At 33.5% G+C, this 17,302-nt stretch overlaps 7 non-coding genes across 7 annotated transcripts; all 7 read left to right on the top strand.

The window, feature by feature from the left end:
- Positions 1-1,635: 1,635 nt before the first annotated feature.
- Positions 1,636-1,718, top strand: TRNAL-CAG (transfer RNA leucine (anticodon CAG)). Its single transcript has one exon. It is a non-coding gene; the product is annotated as a tRNA-Leu (tRNA).
- A 678-nt stretch (positions 1,719-2,396) lies between these two features.
- Positions 2,397-2,479, top strand: TRNAL-CAG (transfer RNA leucine (anticodon CAG)). The gene has a single exon. It is a non-coding gene; the product is annotated as a tRNA-Leu (tRNA).
- Positions 2,480-6,853: 4,374 nt separating this feature from the next.
- Positions 6,854-6,936, top strand: TRNAL-CAG (transfer RNA leucine (anticodon CAG)). The gene has a single exon. It is a non-coding gene; the product is annotated as a tRNA-Leu (tRNA).
- A 678-nt stretch (positions 6,937-7,614) lies between these two features.
- On the top strand, positions 7,615-7,697 carry TRNAL-CAG (transfer RNA leucine (anticodon CAG)). The gene has a single exon. It is a non-coding gene; the product is annotated as a tRNA-Leu (tRNA).
- Positions 7,698-10,592: 2,895 nt separating this feature from the next.
- Positions 10,593-10,675, top strand: TRNAL-CAG (transfer RNA leucine (anticodon CAG)). The gene has a single exon. It is a non-coding gene; the product is annotated as a tRNA-Leu (tRNA).
- Positions 10,676-11,353: 678 nt separating this feature from the next.
- Positions 11,354-11,436, top strand: TRNAL-CAG (transfer RNA leucine (anticodon CAG)). The gene has a single exon. It is a non-coding gene; the product is annotated as a tRNA-Leu (tRNA).
- Positions 11,437-13,592: 2,156 nt separating this feature from the next.
- On the top strand, positions 13,593-13,675 carry TRNAL-CAG (transfer RNA leucine (anticodon CAG)). Its single transcript has one exon. It is a non-coding gene; the product is annotated as a tRNA-Leu (tRNA).
- Positions 13,676-17,302: the final 3,627 nt, after the last annotated feature.

The raw sequence follows: 17,302 nt of genomic DNA on the forward strand, positions 1-17,302 counted from the left end.
TTTTATTGTAACGCCAACTAGAAACCTCTTTAAAATGAATGAAAAAGCAATTCATATTTAGTTTTTAAATTAACAGTTTTAATAGCAACATTGTCATTGTAACTATAGATAGGTTATTTCATAATATACATCTTTTCAAAAAGCAGTGGTTTCATGTGTCAGGATGGCCGAGCGGTCTAAGGCGATGAGTGGCCTGGGTTCAAATCCCACTTCTGACAATGTTATTCATTTTCTTCTTTGCTCTACAGTTTCTATTTCTTGTTACTTGTGAAAAGATTGGCTTTAGAATTAGACAAACACTCACTGCAAATCTCTTTCAATTTACAACATAAAAAATGCATCAATTATTTCATTATTTCCCATGTTGCAATAAAAGATCAGATTGTATTCTCTCTGGATAAAAGAGCTTGAAACCAACCACATATGTGTATATCATATTATTTTTATTATTTGATCCACAATTCTTTATTTACAGAGGTAGCAAAATAAAATATCTCACAAATTCAGAATGAGGGCTCCATATCTTTGGCTTAAGAAAACTGCTCTTCTCAGCCAATGGTCATGAACAAAAACCCCACTGGGGTCCACTACAATGGCATCCAATCGAACCCATGAGCTAAATTAAATAACCAGTTTGTGCAAGATTCACAAATTTAATTTCATTGCTGAGTTAAAATCCATTAGAGAACAAACTCTAGACACTTGGATTCCAACCCTGAACATGGAAAACAAAACTTACTTTTATTGTAACGCCAACTAGAAACCTCTTTAAAATGAATGAAAAAGCAATTCATATTTAGTTTTTAAATTAACAGTTTTAATAGCAACATTGTCATTGTAACTATAGATAGGTTATTTCATAATATACATCTTTTCAAAAAGCAGTGGTTTCATGTGTCAGGATGGCCGAGCGGTCTAAGGCGCTGAGTGGCCTGGGTTCAAATCCCACTTCTGACAATGTTATTCATTTTCTTCTTTGCTCTACAGTTTCTATTTCTTGTTACTTGTGAAAAGATTGGCTTTAGAATTAGACAAACACTCACTGCAAATCTCTTTCAATTTACAACATAAAAAATGCATCAATTATTTCATTATTTCCCATGTTGCAATAAAAGATCAGATTGTATTCTCCCTGGATAAAAGAGCTTGAAACCAACCACATATGTGTATATCATATTATTTTTATTATTTGATCCACAATTCTTTATTTACAGAGGTAGCAAAATAAAATATCTCACAAATTCAGAATGAGGGCTCCATATCTTTGGCTTAAGAAAACTGCTCTTCTCAGCCAATGGTCATGAACAAAAACCCTACTGGGGTCCACTACAATGGCATCCAATCGAACCCATGAGCTAAATTAAGTAGCCAGTTTGTGCAAGATTCACAAATTTAATTTCATTGCTGAGTTAAAATCCATTAGAGAACAAACTCTAGACACTTGGATTCCAACCCTGAACATGGAAAACAAAACTTACTTTTATTGTAACGCCAACTAGAAACCTCTTTAAAATGAATGGAAAAGCAATTCATATCTAGTTTTTAAATTAACAGTTTTAATAGCAACATTGTCATTGTAAGTATAGATAGGTTATTTCATAATATACATCTTTTCAAAAAGTAGTGGTTTCATGTGTCAGGATGGCCGAGCGGTCTAAGGCGCTGCGTTCAGGTCGCAGTCTCCTCTGGAGGCGTGGGTTCAAATCCCACTTCTGACAATGTTATTCATTTTCTTCTTTGCTCTACAGTTTCTATTTCTTGTTACTTGTGAAAAGATTGACTTTAGAATTAGACTTACACTCACTGCAAATCTCTTTCAATTTACAACATAAAAAATGCATCAATTATTTCATTATTTCCCATGTTGCAATAAAAGATCAGATTGTATTCTCCCTGGATAAAAGAGCTTGAAACCAACCACATATGTGTATATCATATTATTTTTATTATTTGATCCACAATTCTTTATTTACAGAGGTAGCAAAATAAAATATCTCACAAATTAAGAATGAGGGCTCCATATCTTTGGCTTAAGAAAACTGCTCTTCTCAGCCAATGGTCATGAACAGAAACTCCACTGGGGTCCACTAAATTGGCATCCAATCAAACCCATGAGCTAAATTAAGTAGCCAGTTTGTGCAAGATTCACAAATTTCATTTCATTGCTGAGTTAAAATCCATTAGGGAACAAACTCTAGACACTTGGATTCCAACCGTGAACATGGAAAACAAAACTTACTTTTATTGTAACGCCAACTAGAAACCTCTTTAAAATGAATGGAAAAGCAATTCATATCTAGTTTTTAAATTAACAGTTTTAATAGCAACATTGTCATTGTAACTATAGATAGGTTATTTCATAATATACATCTTTTCAAAAAGCAGTGGTTTCATGTGTCAGGATGGGCGAGCGGTCTAAGGCGCTGCGTTCAGGTCGCAGTCTCCTCTGGAGGCGTTGGTTCAAATCCCACTTCTGACAATGTTATTCATTTTCTTCTTTGCTCTACAGTTTCTATTTCTTGTTACTTGTGAAAAGATTGACTTTAGAATTAGACTTACACTCACTGCAAATCTCTTTATATTTACAACATAAAAAATGCATCAATTATTTCATTATTTCCCATGTTGCAATAAAAGATCAGATTGTATTCTCTCTAGATAAAAGAGCTTGAAACCAACCACATATGTGTATATCATATTATTTTTATTATTTGATCCACAATTCTTTATTTACAGAGGTAGCAAAATAAAATATCTCACAAATTCAGAATGAGGGCTCCATATCTTTGGCTTAAGAAAACTGCTCTTCTCAGCCAATGGTCATGAACAGAAACCCCACTGGGGTCCACTACAATGGCATCCAATCAAACCCATGAGCTAAATTAAGTAGCCAGTTTGTGCAAGATTCACAAATTTAATTTCATTGCTGAGTTAAAATCCATTAGAGAACAAACTCTAGACACTTGGATTCCAACCCTGAACATGGAAAACAAAACTTACTTTTATTGTAACGCCAACTAGAAACCTCTTTAAAATGAATGGAAAAGCAATTCATATTTAGTTTTTAAATTAACAGTTTTAATAGCAACATTGTCATTGTAACTATAGATAGGTTATTTAATAATATACATCTTTTAAAAAAGCAGTGGTTTCATGTGTCAGGATGGCCGAGCGGTCTAAGGCGCTGAGTGGCCTGGGTTCAAATCCCACTTCTGACAATGTTATTCATTTTCTTCTTTGCTCTACAGTTTCTATTTCTTGTTACTTGTGAAAAGATTGGCTTTAGAATTAGACAAACACTCACTGCAAATCTCTTTCAATTTACAACATAAAAAATGCATCAATTATTTCATTATTTCCCATGTTGCAATAAAAGATCAGATTGTATTCTCCCTGGATAAAAGAGCTTGAAACCAACCACATATGTGTATATCATATTATTTTTATTATTTGATCCACAATTCTTTATGTACAGAGGTAGCAAAATAAAATATCTCACAAATTCAGAATGAGGGCTCCATATCTTTGGCTTAAGAAAACTGCTCTTCTCAGCCAATGGTCATGAACAGAAACCCCACTGGGGTCCACTACAATGGCATCCAATCGAACCCATGAGCTAAATTAAATAACCAGTTTGTGCAAGATTCACAAATTTAATTTCATTGCTGAGTTAAAATCCATTAGAGAACAAACTCTAGACACTTGGATTCCAACCCTGAACATGGAAAACAAAACATACTTTTATTGTAACGCCAACTAGAAACCTCTTTAAAATGAATGAAAAAGCAATTCATATTTAGTTTTTAAATTAACAGTTTTAATAGCAACATTGTCATTGTAACTATAGATAGGTTATTTCATAATATACATCTTTTCAAAAAGCAGTGGTTTCATGTGTCAGGATGGCCGAGCGGTCTAAGGCGATGAGTGGCCTGGGTTCAAATCCCACTTCTGACAATGTTATTCATTTTCTTCTTTGCTCTACAGTTTCTATTTCTTGTTACTTGTGAAAAGATTGGCTTTAGAATTAGACAAACACTCACTGCAAATCTCTTTCAATTTACAACATAAAAAATGCATCAATTATTTCATTATTTCCCATGTTGCAATAAAAGATCAGATTGTATTCTCCCTGGATAAAAGAGCTTGAAACCAACCACATATGTGTATATCATATTATTTTTATTATTTGATCCACAATTCTTTATTTACAGAGGTAGCAAAATAAAATATCTCACAAATTCAGAATGAGGGCTCCATATCTTTGGCTTAAGAAAACTGCTCTTCTCAGCCAATGGTCATGAACAAAAACCCTACTGGGGTCCACTACAATGGCATCCAATCGAACCCATGAGCTAAATTAAGTAGCCAGTTTGTGCAAGATTCACAAATTTAATTTCATTGCTGAGTTAAAATCCATTAGAGAACAAACTCTAGACACTTGGATTCCAACCCTGAACATGGAAAACAAAACTTACTTTTATTGTAACGCCAACTAGAAACCTCTTTAAAATGAATGGAAAAGCAATTCATATTTATTTTTTAAATTAACAGTTTTAATAGCAACATTGTCATTGTAACTATAGATAGGTTATTTCATAATATACATCTTTTCAAAAAGCAGTGGTTTCATGTGTCAGGATGGCCGAGCGGTCTAAGGCGCTGAGTGGCCTGGGTTCAAATCCCACTTCTGACAATGTTATTCATTTTCTTCTTTGCTCTACAGTTTCTATTTCTTGTTACTTGTGAAAAGATTGGCTTTAGAATTAGACAAACACTCACTGCAAATCTCTTTCAATTTACAACATAAAAAATGCATCAATTATTTCATTATTTCCCATGTTGCAATAAAAGATTAGATTGTATTCACCCTGGATAAAAGAGCTTGAAACCAACCACATATGTGTATATCATATTATTTTTATTATTTGATCCACAATTCTTTATTTACAGAGGTAGCAAAATAAAATATCTCACAAATTCAGAATGAGGGCTCTATATCTTTGGCTTAAGAAAACTGCTCTTCTCAGCCAATGGTCATGAACAGAAACCCCACTGGGGTCCACTACAATGGCATCCAATCGAACCCATGAGCTAAATTAAATAATCAGTTTGTGCAAGATTCACAAATTTAATTTCATTGCTGAGTTAAAATCCATTAGAGAACAAACTCTAGACACTTGGATTCCAACCCTGAACATGGAAAACAAAACATACTTTTATTGTAACGCCAACTAGAAACCTCTTTAAAATGAATGAAAAAGCAATTCATATTTAGTTTTTAAACTAACAGTTTTAATAGCAACATTGTCATTGTAACTATAGATAGGTTATTTCATAATATACATCTTTTCAAAAAGCAGTGGTTTCATGTGTCAGGATGGCCGAGCGGTCTAAGGCGCTGAGTGGCCTGGGTTCAAATCCCACTTCTGACAATGTTATTCATTTTCTTCTTTGCTCTACAGTTTCTATTTCTTGTTACTTGTGAAAAGATTGGCTTTAGAATTAGACAAACACTCACTGCAAATCTCTTTCAATTTACAACATAAAAAATGCATCAATTATTTCATTATTTCCCATGTTGCAATAAAAGATCAGATTGTATTCTCTCTGGATAAAAGAGCTTGAAACCAACCACATATGTGTATATCATATTATTTTTATTATTTGATCCACAATTCTTTATTTACAGAGGTAGCAAAATAAAATATCTCACAAATTCAGAATGAGGGCTCCATATCTTTGGCTTAAGAAAACTGCTCTTCTCAGCCAATGGTCATGAACAGAAACCCCACTGGGGTGCACTACAATGGCATCCAATCAAACCCATGAGCTAAATTAAGTAGCCAGTTTGTGCAAGATTCACAAATTTCATTTCATTGCTGAGTTAAAATCCATTAGAGAACAAACTCTAGACACTTGGATTCCAACCCTGAACATGGAAAACAAAACTTACTTTTATTGTAACGCCAACTAGAAACCTCTTTAAAATGAATGAAAAAGCAATTCATATTTAGTTTTTAAATTAACAGTTTTAATAGCAACATTGTCATTGTAACTATAGATAGGTTATTTCATAATATACATCTTTTCAAAAAGCAGTGGTTTCATGTGTCAGGATGGCCGAGCGGTCTAAGGCGCTGAGTGGCCTGGGTTCAAATCCCACTTCTGACAATGTTATTCATTTTCTTCTTTGCTCTACAGTTTCTATTTCTTGTTACTTGTGAAAAGATTGGCTTTAGAATTAGACAAACACTCACTGCAAATCTCTTTCAATTTACAACATAAAAAAATGCATCAATTATTTCATTATTTCCCATGTTGCAATAAAAGATCAGATTGTATTCTCCCTGGATAAAAGAGCTTGAAACCAACCACATATGTGTATATCATATTATTTTTATTATTTGATCCACAATTCTTTATTTACAGAGGTAGCAAAATAAAATATCTCACAAATTCAGAATGAGGGCTCCATATCTTTGGCTTAAGAAAACTGCTCTTCTCAGCCAATGGTCATGAACAAAAACCCTACTGGGGTCCACTACAATGGCATCCAATCGAACCCATGAGCTAAATTAAGTAGCCAGTTTGTGCAAGATTCACAAATTTAATTTCATTGCTGAGTTAAAATCCATTAGAGAACAAACTCTAGACACTTGGATTCCAACCCTGAACATGGAAAACAAAACTTACTTTTATTGTAACGCCAACTAGAAACCTCTTTAAAATGAATGGAAAAGCAATTCATATCTAGTTTTTAAATTAACAGTTTTAATAGCAACATTGTCATTGTAAGTATAGATAGGTTATTTCATAATATACATCTTTTCAAAAAGTAGTGGTTTCATGTGTCAGGATGGCCGAGCGGTCTAAGGCGCTGCGTTCAGGTCGCAGTCTCCTCTGGAGGCGTTGGTTCAAATCCCACTTCTGACAATGTTATTCATTTTCTTCTTTGCTCTACAGTTTCTATTTCTTGTTACTTGTGAAAAGATTGACTTTAGAATTAGACTTACACTCACTGCAAATCTCTTTCAATTTACAACATAAAAAATGCATCAATTATTTCATTATTTCCCATGTTGCAATAAAAGATCAGATTGTATTCTCCCTGGATAAAAGAGCTTGAAACCAACCACATATGTGTATATCATATTATTTTTATTATTTGATCCACAATTCTTTATTTACAGAGGTAGCAAAATAAAATATCTCACAAATTAAGAATGAGGGCTCCATATCTTTGGCTTAAGAAAACTGCTCTTCTCAGCCAATGGTCATGAACAGAAACTCCACTGGGGTCCACTAAATTGGCATCCAATCAAACCCATGAGCTAAATTAAGTAGCCAGTTTGTGCAAGATTCACAAATTTCATTTCATTGCTGAGTTAAAATCCATTAGGGAACAAACTCTAGACACTTGGATTCCAACCGTGAACATGGAAAACAAAACTTACTTTTATTGTAACGCCAACTAGAAACCTCTTTAAAATGAATGGAAAAGCAATTCATATCTAGTTTTTAAATTAACAGTTTTAATAGCAACATTGTCATTGTAACTATAGATAGGTTATTTCATAATATACATCTTTTCAAAAAGCAGTGGTTTCATGTGTCAGGATGGCCGAGCGGTCTAAGGCGCTGCGTTCAGGTCGCAGTCTCCTCTGGAGGCGTTGGTTCAAATCCCACTTCTGACAATGTTATTCATTTTCTTCTTTGCTCTACAGTTTCTATTTCTTGTTACTTGTGAAAAGATTGACTTTAGAATTAGACTTACACTCACTGCAAATCTCTTTATATTTACAACATAAAAAATGCATCAATTATTTCATTATTTCCCATGTTGCAATAAAAGATCAGATTGTATTCTCTCTAGATAAAAGAGCTTGAAACCAACCACATATGTGTATATCATATTATTTTTATTATTTGATCCACAATTCTTTATTTACAGAGGTAGCAAAATAAAATATCTCACAAATTCAGAATGAGGGCTCCATATCTTTGGCTTAAGAAAACTGCTCTTCTCAGCCAATGGTCATGAACAGAAACCCCACTGGGGTCCACTACAATGGCATCCAATCAAACCCATGAGCTAAATTAAGTAGCCAGTTTGTGCAAGATTCACAAATTTAATTTCATTGCTGAGTTAAAATCCATTAGAGAACAAACTCTAGACACTTGGATTCCAACCCTGAACATGGAAAACAAAACTTACTTTTATTGTAACGCCAACTAGAAACCTCTTTAAAATGAATGGAAAAGCAATTCATATTTAGTTTTTAAATTAACAGTTTTAATAGCAACATTGTCATTGTAACTATAGATAGGTTATTTAATAATATACATCTTTTAAAAAAGCAGTGGTTTCATGTGTCAGGATGGCCGAGCGGTCTAAGGCGCTGAGTGGCCTGGGTTCAAATCCCACTTCTGACAATGTTATTCATTTTCTTCTTTGCTCTACAGTTTCTATTTCTTGTTACTTGTGAAAAGATTGGCTTTAGAATTAGACAAACACTCACTGCAAATCTCTTTCAATTTACAACATAAAAAATGCATCAATTATTTCATTATTTCCCATGTTGCAATAAAAGATCAGATTGTATTCTCCCTGGATAAAAGAGCTTGAAACCAACCACATATGTGTATATCATATTATTTTTATTATTTGATCCACAATTCTTTATGTACAGAGGTAGCAAAATAAAATATCTCACAAATTCAGAATGAGGGCTCCATATCTTTGGCTTAAGAAAACTGCTCTTCTCAGCCAATGGTCATGAACAGAAACCCCACTGGGGTGCACTACAATGGCATCCAATCAAACCCATGAGCTAAATTAAGTAGCCAGTTTGTGCAAGATTCACAAATTTCATTTCATTGCTGAGTTAAAATCCATTAGAGAACAAACTCTAGACACTTGGATTCCAACCCTGAACATGGAAAACAAAACTTACTTTTATTGTAACGCCAACTAGAAACCTCTTTAAAATGAATGAAAAAGCAATTCATATTTAGTTTTTAAATTAACAGTTTTAATAGCAACATTGTCATTGTAACTATAGATAGGTTATTTCATAATATACATCTTTTCAAAAAGCAGTGGTTTCATGTGTCAGGATGGCCGAGCGGTCTAAGGCGATGAGTGGCCTGGGTTCAAATCCCACTTCTGACAATGTTATTCATTTTCTTCTTTGCTCTACAGTTTCTATTTCTTGTTACTTGTGAAAAGATTGGCTTTAGAATTAGACAAACACTCACTGCAAATCTCTTTCAATTTACAACATAAAAAATGCATCAATTATTTCATTATTTCCCATGTTGCAATAAAAGATCAGATTGTATTCTCTCTGGATAAAAGAGCTTGAAACCAACCACATATGTGTATATCATATTATTTTTATTATTTGATCCACAATTCTTTATTTACAGAGGTAGCAAAATAAAATATCTCACAAATTCAGAATGAGGGCTCCATATCTTTGGCTTAAGAAAACTGCTCTTCTCAGCCAATGGTCATGAACAAAAACCCCACTGGGGTCCACTACAATGGCATCCAATCGAACCCATGAGCTAAATTAAATAACCAGTTTGTGCAAGATTCACAAATTTAATTTCATTGCTGAGTTAAAATCCATTAGAGAACAAACTCTAGACACTTGGATTCCAACCCTGAACATGGAAAACAAAACTTACTTTTATTGTAACGCCAACTAGAAACCTCTTTAAAATGAATGAAAAAGCAATTCATATTTAGTTTTTAAATTAACAGTTTTAATAGCAACATTGTCATTGTAACTATAGATAGGTTATTTCATAATATACATCTTTTCAAAAAGCAGTGGTTTCATGTGTCAGGATGGCCGAGCGGTCTAAGGCGCTGAGTGGCCTGGGTTCAAATCCCACTTCTGACAATGTTATTCATTTTCTTCTTTGCTCTACAGTTTCTATTTCTTGTTACTTGTGAAAAGATTGGCTTTAGAATTAGACAAACACTCACTGCAAATCTCTTTCAATTTACAACATAAAAAATGCATCAATTATTTCATTATTTCCCATGTTGCAATAAAAGATCAGATTGTATTCTCCCTGGATAAAAGAGCTTGAAACCAACCACATATGTGTATATCATATTATTTTTATTATTTGATCCACAATTCTTTATTTACAGAGGTAGCAAAATAAAATATCTCACAAATTCAGAATGAGGGCTCCATATCTTTGGCTTAAGAAAACTGCTCTTCTCAGCCAATGGTCATGAACAAAAACCCTACTGGGGTCCACTACAATGGCATCCAATCGAACCCATGAGCTAAATTAAGTAGCCAGTTTGTGCAAGATTCACAAATTTAATTTCATTGCTGAGTTAAAATCCATTAGAGAACAAACTCTAGACACTTGGATTCCAACCCTGAACATGGAAAACAAAACTTACTTTTATTGTAACGCCAACTAGAAACCTCTTTAAAATGAATGGAAAAGCAATTCATATCTAGTTTTTAAATTAACAGTTTTAATAGCAACATTGTCATTGTAAGTATAGATAGGTTATTTCATAATATACATCTTTTCAAAAAGTAGTGGTTTCATGTGTCAGGATGGCCGAGCGGTCTAAGGCGCTGCGTTCAGGTCGCAGTCTCCTCTGGAGGCGTGGGTTCAAATCCCACTTCTGACAATGTTATTCATTTTCTTCTTTGCTCTACAGTTTCTATTTCTTGTTACTTGTGAAAAGATTGACTTTAGAATTAGACTTACACTCACTGCAAATCTCTTTCAATTTACAACATAAAAAATGCATCAATTATTTCATTATTTCCCATGTTGCAATAAAAGATCAGATTGTATTCTCCCTGGATAAAAGAGCTTGAAACCAACCACATATGTGTATATCATATTATTTTTATTATTTGATCCACAATTCTTTATTTACAGAGGTAGCAAAATAAAATATCTCACAAATTAAGAATGAGGGCTCCATATCTTTGGCTTAAGAAAACTGCTCTTCTCAGCCAATGGTCATGAACAGAAACTCCACTGGGGTCCACTAAATTGGCATCCAATCAAACCCATGAGCTAAATTAAGTAGCCAGTTTGTGCAAGATTCACAAATTTCATTTCATTGCTGAGTTAAAATCCATTAGGGAACAAACTCTAGACACTTGGATTCCAACCGTGAACATGGAAAACAAAACTTACTTTTATTGTAACGCCAACTAGAAACCTCTTTAAAATGAATGGAAAAGCAATTCATATCTAGTTTTTAAATTAACAGTTTTAATAGCAACATTGTCATTGTAACTATAGATAGGTTATTTCATAATATACATCTTTTCAAAAAGCAGTGGTTTCATGTGTCAGGATGGCCGAGCGGTCTAAGGCGCTGCGTTCAGGTCGCAGTCTCCTCTGGAGGCGTTGGTTCAAATCCCACTTCTGACAATGTTATTCATTTTCTTCTTTGCTCTACAGTTTCTATTTCTTGTTACTTGTGAAAAGATTGACTTTAGAATTAGACTTACACTCACTGCAAATCTCTTTATATTTACAACATAAAAAATGCATCAATTATTTCATTATTTCCCATGTTGCAATAAAAGATCAGATTGTATTCTCTCTAGATAAAAGAGCTTGAAACCAACCACATATGTGTATATCATATTATTTTTATTATTTGATCCACAATTCTTTATTTACAGAGGTAGCAAAATAAAATATCTCACAAATTCAGAATGAGGGCTCTATATCATTGGCTTAAGAAAACTGCTCTTCTCAGCCAATGGTCATGAACAGAAACCCCACTGGGGTCCACTACAATGGCATCCAATCGAACCCATGAGCTAAATTAAATAACCAGTTTGTGCAAGATTCACAAATTTAATTTCATTGCTGAGTTAAAATCCATTAGAGAACAAACTCTAGACACTTGGATTCCAACCCTGAACATGGAAAACAAAACATACTTTTATTGTAACGCCAACTAGAAACCTCTTTAAAATGAATGAAAAAGCAATTCATATTTAGTTTTTAAACTAACAGTTTTAATAGCAACATTGTCATTGTAACTATAGATAGGTTATTTCATAATATACATCTTTTCAAAAAGCAGTGGTTTCATGTGTCAGGATGGCCGAGCGGTCTAAGGCGCTGAGTGGCCTGGGTTCAAATCCCACTTCTGACAATGTTATTCATTTTCTTCTTTGCTCTACAGTTTCTATTTCTTGTTACTTGTGAAAAGATTGGCTTTAGAATTAGACAAACACTCACTGCAAATCTCTTTCAATTTACAACATAAAAAATGCATCAATTATTTCATTATTTCCCATGTTGCAATAAAAGATCAGATTGTATTCTCTCTGGATAAAAGAGCTTGAAACCAACCACATATGTGTATATCATATTATTTTTATTATTTGATCCACAATTCTTTATTTACAGAGGTAGCAAAATAAAATATCTCACAAATTCAGAATGAGGGCTCCATATCTTTGGCTTAAGAAAACTGCTCTTCTCAGCCAATGGTCATGAACAGAAACCCCACTGGGGTCCACTACAATGGCATCCAATCAAACCCATGAGCTAAATTAAGTAGCCAGTTTGTGCAAGATTCACAAATTTCATTTCATTGCTGAGTTAAAATCCATTAGAGAACAAACTCTAGACACTTGGATTCCAACCCTGAACATGGAAAACAAAACATACTTTTATTGTAACGCCAACTAGAAACCTCTTTAAAATGAATGAAAAAGCAATTCATATTTAGTTTTTAAATTAACAGTTTTAATAGCAACATTGTCATTGTAACTATAGATAGGTTATTTCATAATATACATCTTTTCAAAAAGCAGTGGTTTCATGTGTCAGGATGGCCGAGCGGTCTAAGGCGCTGAGTGGCCTGGGTTCAAATCCCACTTCTGACAATGTTATTCATTTTCTTCTTTGCTCTACAGTTTCTATTTCTTGTTACTTGTGAAAAGATTGGCTTTAGAATTAGACAAACACTCACTGCAAATCTCTTTCAATTTACAACATAAAAAATGCATCAATTATTTCATTATTTCCCATGTTGCAATAAAAGATCAGATTGTATTCTCCCTGGATAAAAGAGCTTGAAACCAACCACATATGTGTATATCATATTATTTTTATTATTTGATCCACAATTCTTTATTTACAGAGGTAGCAAAATAAAATATCTCACAAATTCAGAATGAGGGCTCCATATCTTTGGCTTAAGAAAACTGCTCTTCTCAGCCAATGGTCATGAACAAAAACCCTACTGGGGTCCACTACAATGGCATCCAATCGAACCCATGAGCTAAATTAAGTAGCCAGTTTGTGCAAGATTCACAAATTTAATTTCATTGCTGAGTTAAAATCCATTAGAGAACAAACTCTAGACACTTGGATTCCAACCCTGAACATGGAAAACAAAACTTACTTTTATTGTAACGCCAACTAGAAACCTCTTTAAAATGAATGGAAAAGCAATTCATATCTAGTTTTTAAATTAACAGTTTTAATAGCAACATTGTCATTGTAAGTATAGATAGGTTATTTCATAATATACATCTTTTCAAAAAGTAGTGGTTTCATGTGTCAGGATGGCCGAGCGGTCTAAGGCACTGCGTTCAGGTCGCAGTCTCCTCTGGAGGCGTGGGTTCAAATCCCACTTCTGACAATGTTATTCATTTTCTTCTTTGCTCTACAGTTTCTATTTCTTGTTACTTGTGAAAAGATTGACTTTAGAATTAGACTTACACTCACTGCAAATCTCTTTCAATTTACAACATAAAAAATGCATCAATTATTTCATTATTTCCCATGTTGCAATAAAAGATCAGATTGTATTCTCCCTGGATAAAAGAGCTTGAAACCAACCACATATGTGTATATCATATTATTTTTATTATTTGATCCACAATTCTTTATTTACAGAGGTAGCAAAATAAAATATCTCACAAATTAAGAATGAGGGCTCCATATCTTTGGCTTAAGAAAACTGCTCTTCTCAGCCAATGGTCATGAACAGAAACTCCACTGGGGTCCACTAAATTGGCATCCAATCAAACCCATGAGCTAAATTAAGTAGCCAGTTTGTGCAAGATTCACAAATTTCATTTCATTGCTGAGTTAAAATCCATTAGGGAACAAACTCTAGCCACTTGGATTCCAACCGTGAACATGGAAAACAAAACTTACTTTTATTGTAACGCCAACTAGAAACCTCTTTAAAATGAATGGAAAAGCAATTTATATCTAGTTTTTAAATTAACAGTTTTAATAGCAACATTGTCATTGTAACTATAGATAGGTTATTTAATAATATACATCTTTTAAAAAAGCAGTGGTTTCATGTGTCAGGATGGCCGAGCGGTCTAAGGCGCTGAGTGGCCTGGGTTCAAATCCCACTTCTGACAATGTTATTCATTTTCTTCTTTGCTCTACAGTTTCTATTTCTTGTTACTTGTGAAAAGATTGACTTTAGAATTAGACTTACACTCACTGCAAATCTCTTTATATTTACAACATAAAAAATGCATCAATTATTTCATTATTTCCCATGTTGCAATAAAAGATCAGATTGTATTCTCTCTAGATAAAAGAGCTTGAAACCAACCACATATGTGTATATCATATTATTTTTATTATTTGATCCACAATTCTTTATTTACAGAGGTAGCAAAATAAAATATCTCACAAATTCAGAATGAGGGCTCCATATCTTTGGCTTAAGAAAACTGCTCTTCTCAGCCAATGGTCATGAACAGAAACCCCACTGGGGTCCACTACAATGGCATCCAATCAAACCCATGAGCTAAATTAAGTAGCCAGTTTGTGCAAGATTCACAAATTTAATTTCATTGCTGAGTTAAAATCCATTAGAGAACAAACTCTAGACACTTGGATTCCAACCCTGAACATGGAAAACAAAACTTACTTTTATTGTAACGCCAACTAGAAACCTCTTTAAAATGAATGGAAAAGCAATTCATATTTAGTTTTTAAATTAACAGTTTTAATAGCAACATTGTCATTGTAACTATAGATAGGTTATTTAATAATATACATCTTTTAAAAAAGCAGTGGTTTCATGTGTCAGGATGGCCGAGCGGTCTAAGGCGCTGAGTGGCCTGGGTTCAAATCCCACTTCTGACAATGTTATTCATTTTCTTCTTTGCTCTACAGTTTCTATTTCTTGTTACTTGTGAAAAGATTGGCTTTAGAATTAGACAAACACTCACTGCAAATCTCTTTCAATTTACAACATAAAAAATGCATCAATTATTTCATTATTTCCCATGTTGCAATAAAAGATCAGATTGTATTCTCCCTGGATAAAAGAGCTTGAAACCAACCACATATGTGTATATCATATTATTTTTATTATTTGATCCACAATTCTTTATGTACAGAGGTAGCAAAATAAAATATCTCACAAATTCAGAATGAGGGCTCCATATCTTTGGCTTAAGAAAACTGCTCTTCTCAGCCAATGGTCATGAACAGAAACCCCACTGGGGTCCACTACAATGGCATCCAATCGAACCCATGAGCTAAATTAAATAACCAGTTTGTGCAAGATTCACAAATTTAATTTCATTGCTGAGTTAAAATCCATTAGAGAACAAACTCTAGACACTTGGATTCCAACCCTGAACATGGAAAACAAAACATACTTTTATTGTAACGCCAACTAGAAACCTCTTTAAAATGAATGAAAAAGCAATTCATATTTAGTTTTTAAATTAACAGTTTTAATAGCAACATTGTCATTGTAACTATAGATAGGTTATTTCATAATATACATCTTTTCAAAAAGCAGTGGTTTCATGTGTCAGGATGGCCGAGCGGTCTAAGGCGATGAGTGGCCTGGGTTCAAATCCCACTTCTGACAATGTTATTCATTTTCTTCTTTGCTCTACAGTTTCTATTTCTTGTTACTTGTGAAAAGATTGGCTTTAGAATTAGACAAACACTCACTGCAAATCTCTTTCAATTTACAACATAAAAAATGCATCAATTATTTCATTATTTCCCATGTTGCAATAAAAGATCAGATTGTATTCTCCCTGGATAAAAGAGCTTGAAACCAACCACATATGTGTATATCATATTATTTTTATTATTTGATCCACAATTCTTTATTTACAGAGGTAGCAAAATAAAATATCTCACAAATTCAGAATGAGGGCTCCATATCTTTGGCTTAAGAAAACTGCTCTTCTCAGCCAATGGTCATGAACAAAAACCCTACTGGGGTCCACTACAATGGCATCCAATCGAACCCATGAGCTAAATTAAGTAGCCAGTTTGTGCAAGATTCACAAATTTAATTTCATTGCTGAGTTAAAATCCATTAGAGAACAAACTCTAGACACTTGGATTCCAACCCTGAACATGGAAAACAAAACTTACTTTTATTGTAACGCCAACTAGAAACCTCTTTAAAATGAATGGAAAAGCAATTCATATTTATTTTTTAAATTAACAGTTTTAATAGCAACATTGTCATTGTAACTATAGATAGGTTATTTCATAATATACATCTTTTCAAAAAGCAGTGGTTTCATGTGTCAGGATGGCCGAGCGGTCTAAGGCGCTGAGTGGCCTGGGTTCAAATCCCACTTCTGACAATGTTATTCATTTTCTTCTTTGCTCTACAGTTTCTATTTCTTGTTACTTGTGAAAAGATTGGCTTTAGAATTAGACAAACACTCACTGCAAATCTCTTTCAATTTACAACATAAAAAATGCATCAATTATTTCATTATTTCCCATGTTGCAATAAAAGATTAGATTGTATTCTCCCTGGATAAAAGAGCTTGAAACCAACCACATATGTGTATATCATATTATTTTTATTATTTGATCCACAATTCTTTATTTACAGAGGTAGCAAAATAAAATATCTCACAAATTCAGAATGAGGGCTCCATATCTTTGGCTTAAGAAAACTGCTCTTCTCAGCCAATGGTCATGAACAGAAACCCCACTGGGGTCCACTACAATGGCATCCAATCGAACCCATGAGCTAAATTAAATAATCAGTTTGTGCAAGATTCACAAATTTAATTTCATTGCTGAGTTAAAATCCATTAGAGAACAAACTCTAGACACTTGGATTCCAACCCTGAACATGGAAAACAAAACATACTTTTATTGTAACGCCAACTAGAAACCTCTTTAAAATGAATGAAAAAGCAATTCATATTTAGTTTTTAAACTAACAGTTTTAATAGCAACATTGTCATTGTAACTATAGATAGGTTATTTCATAATATACATCTTTTCAAAAAGCAGTGGT

The sequence above is a fragment of the Pseudophryne corroboree genome, chromosome 1 (assembly GCF_028390025.1).
Source record: "Pseudophryne corroboree isolate aPseCor3 chromosome 1, aPseCor3.hap2, whole genome shotgun sequence".
Taxonomy (NCBI): domain Eukaryota; kingdom Metazoa; phylum Chordata; class Amphibia; order Anura; family Myobatrachidae; genus Pseudophryne; species Pseudophryne corroboree.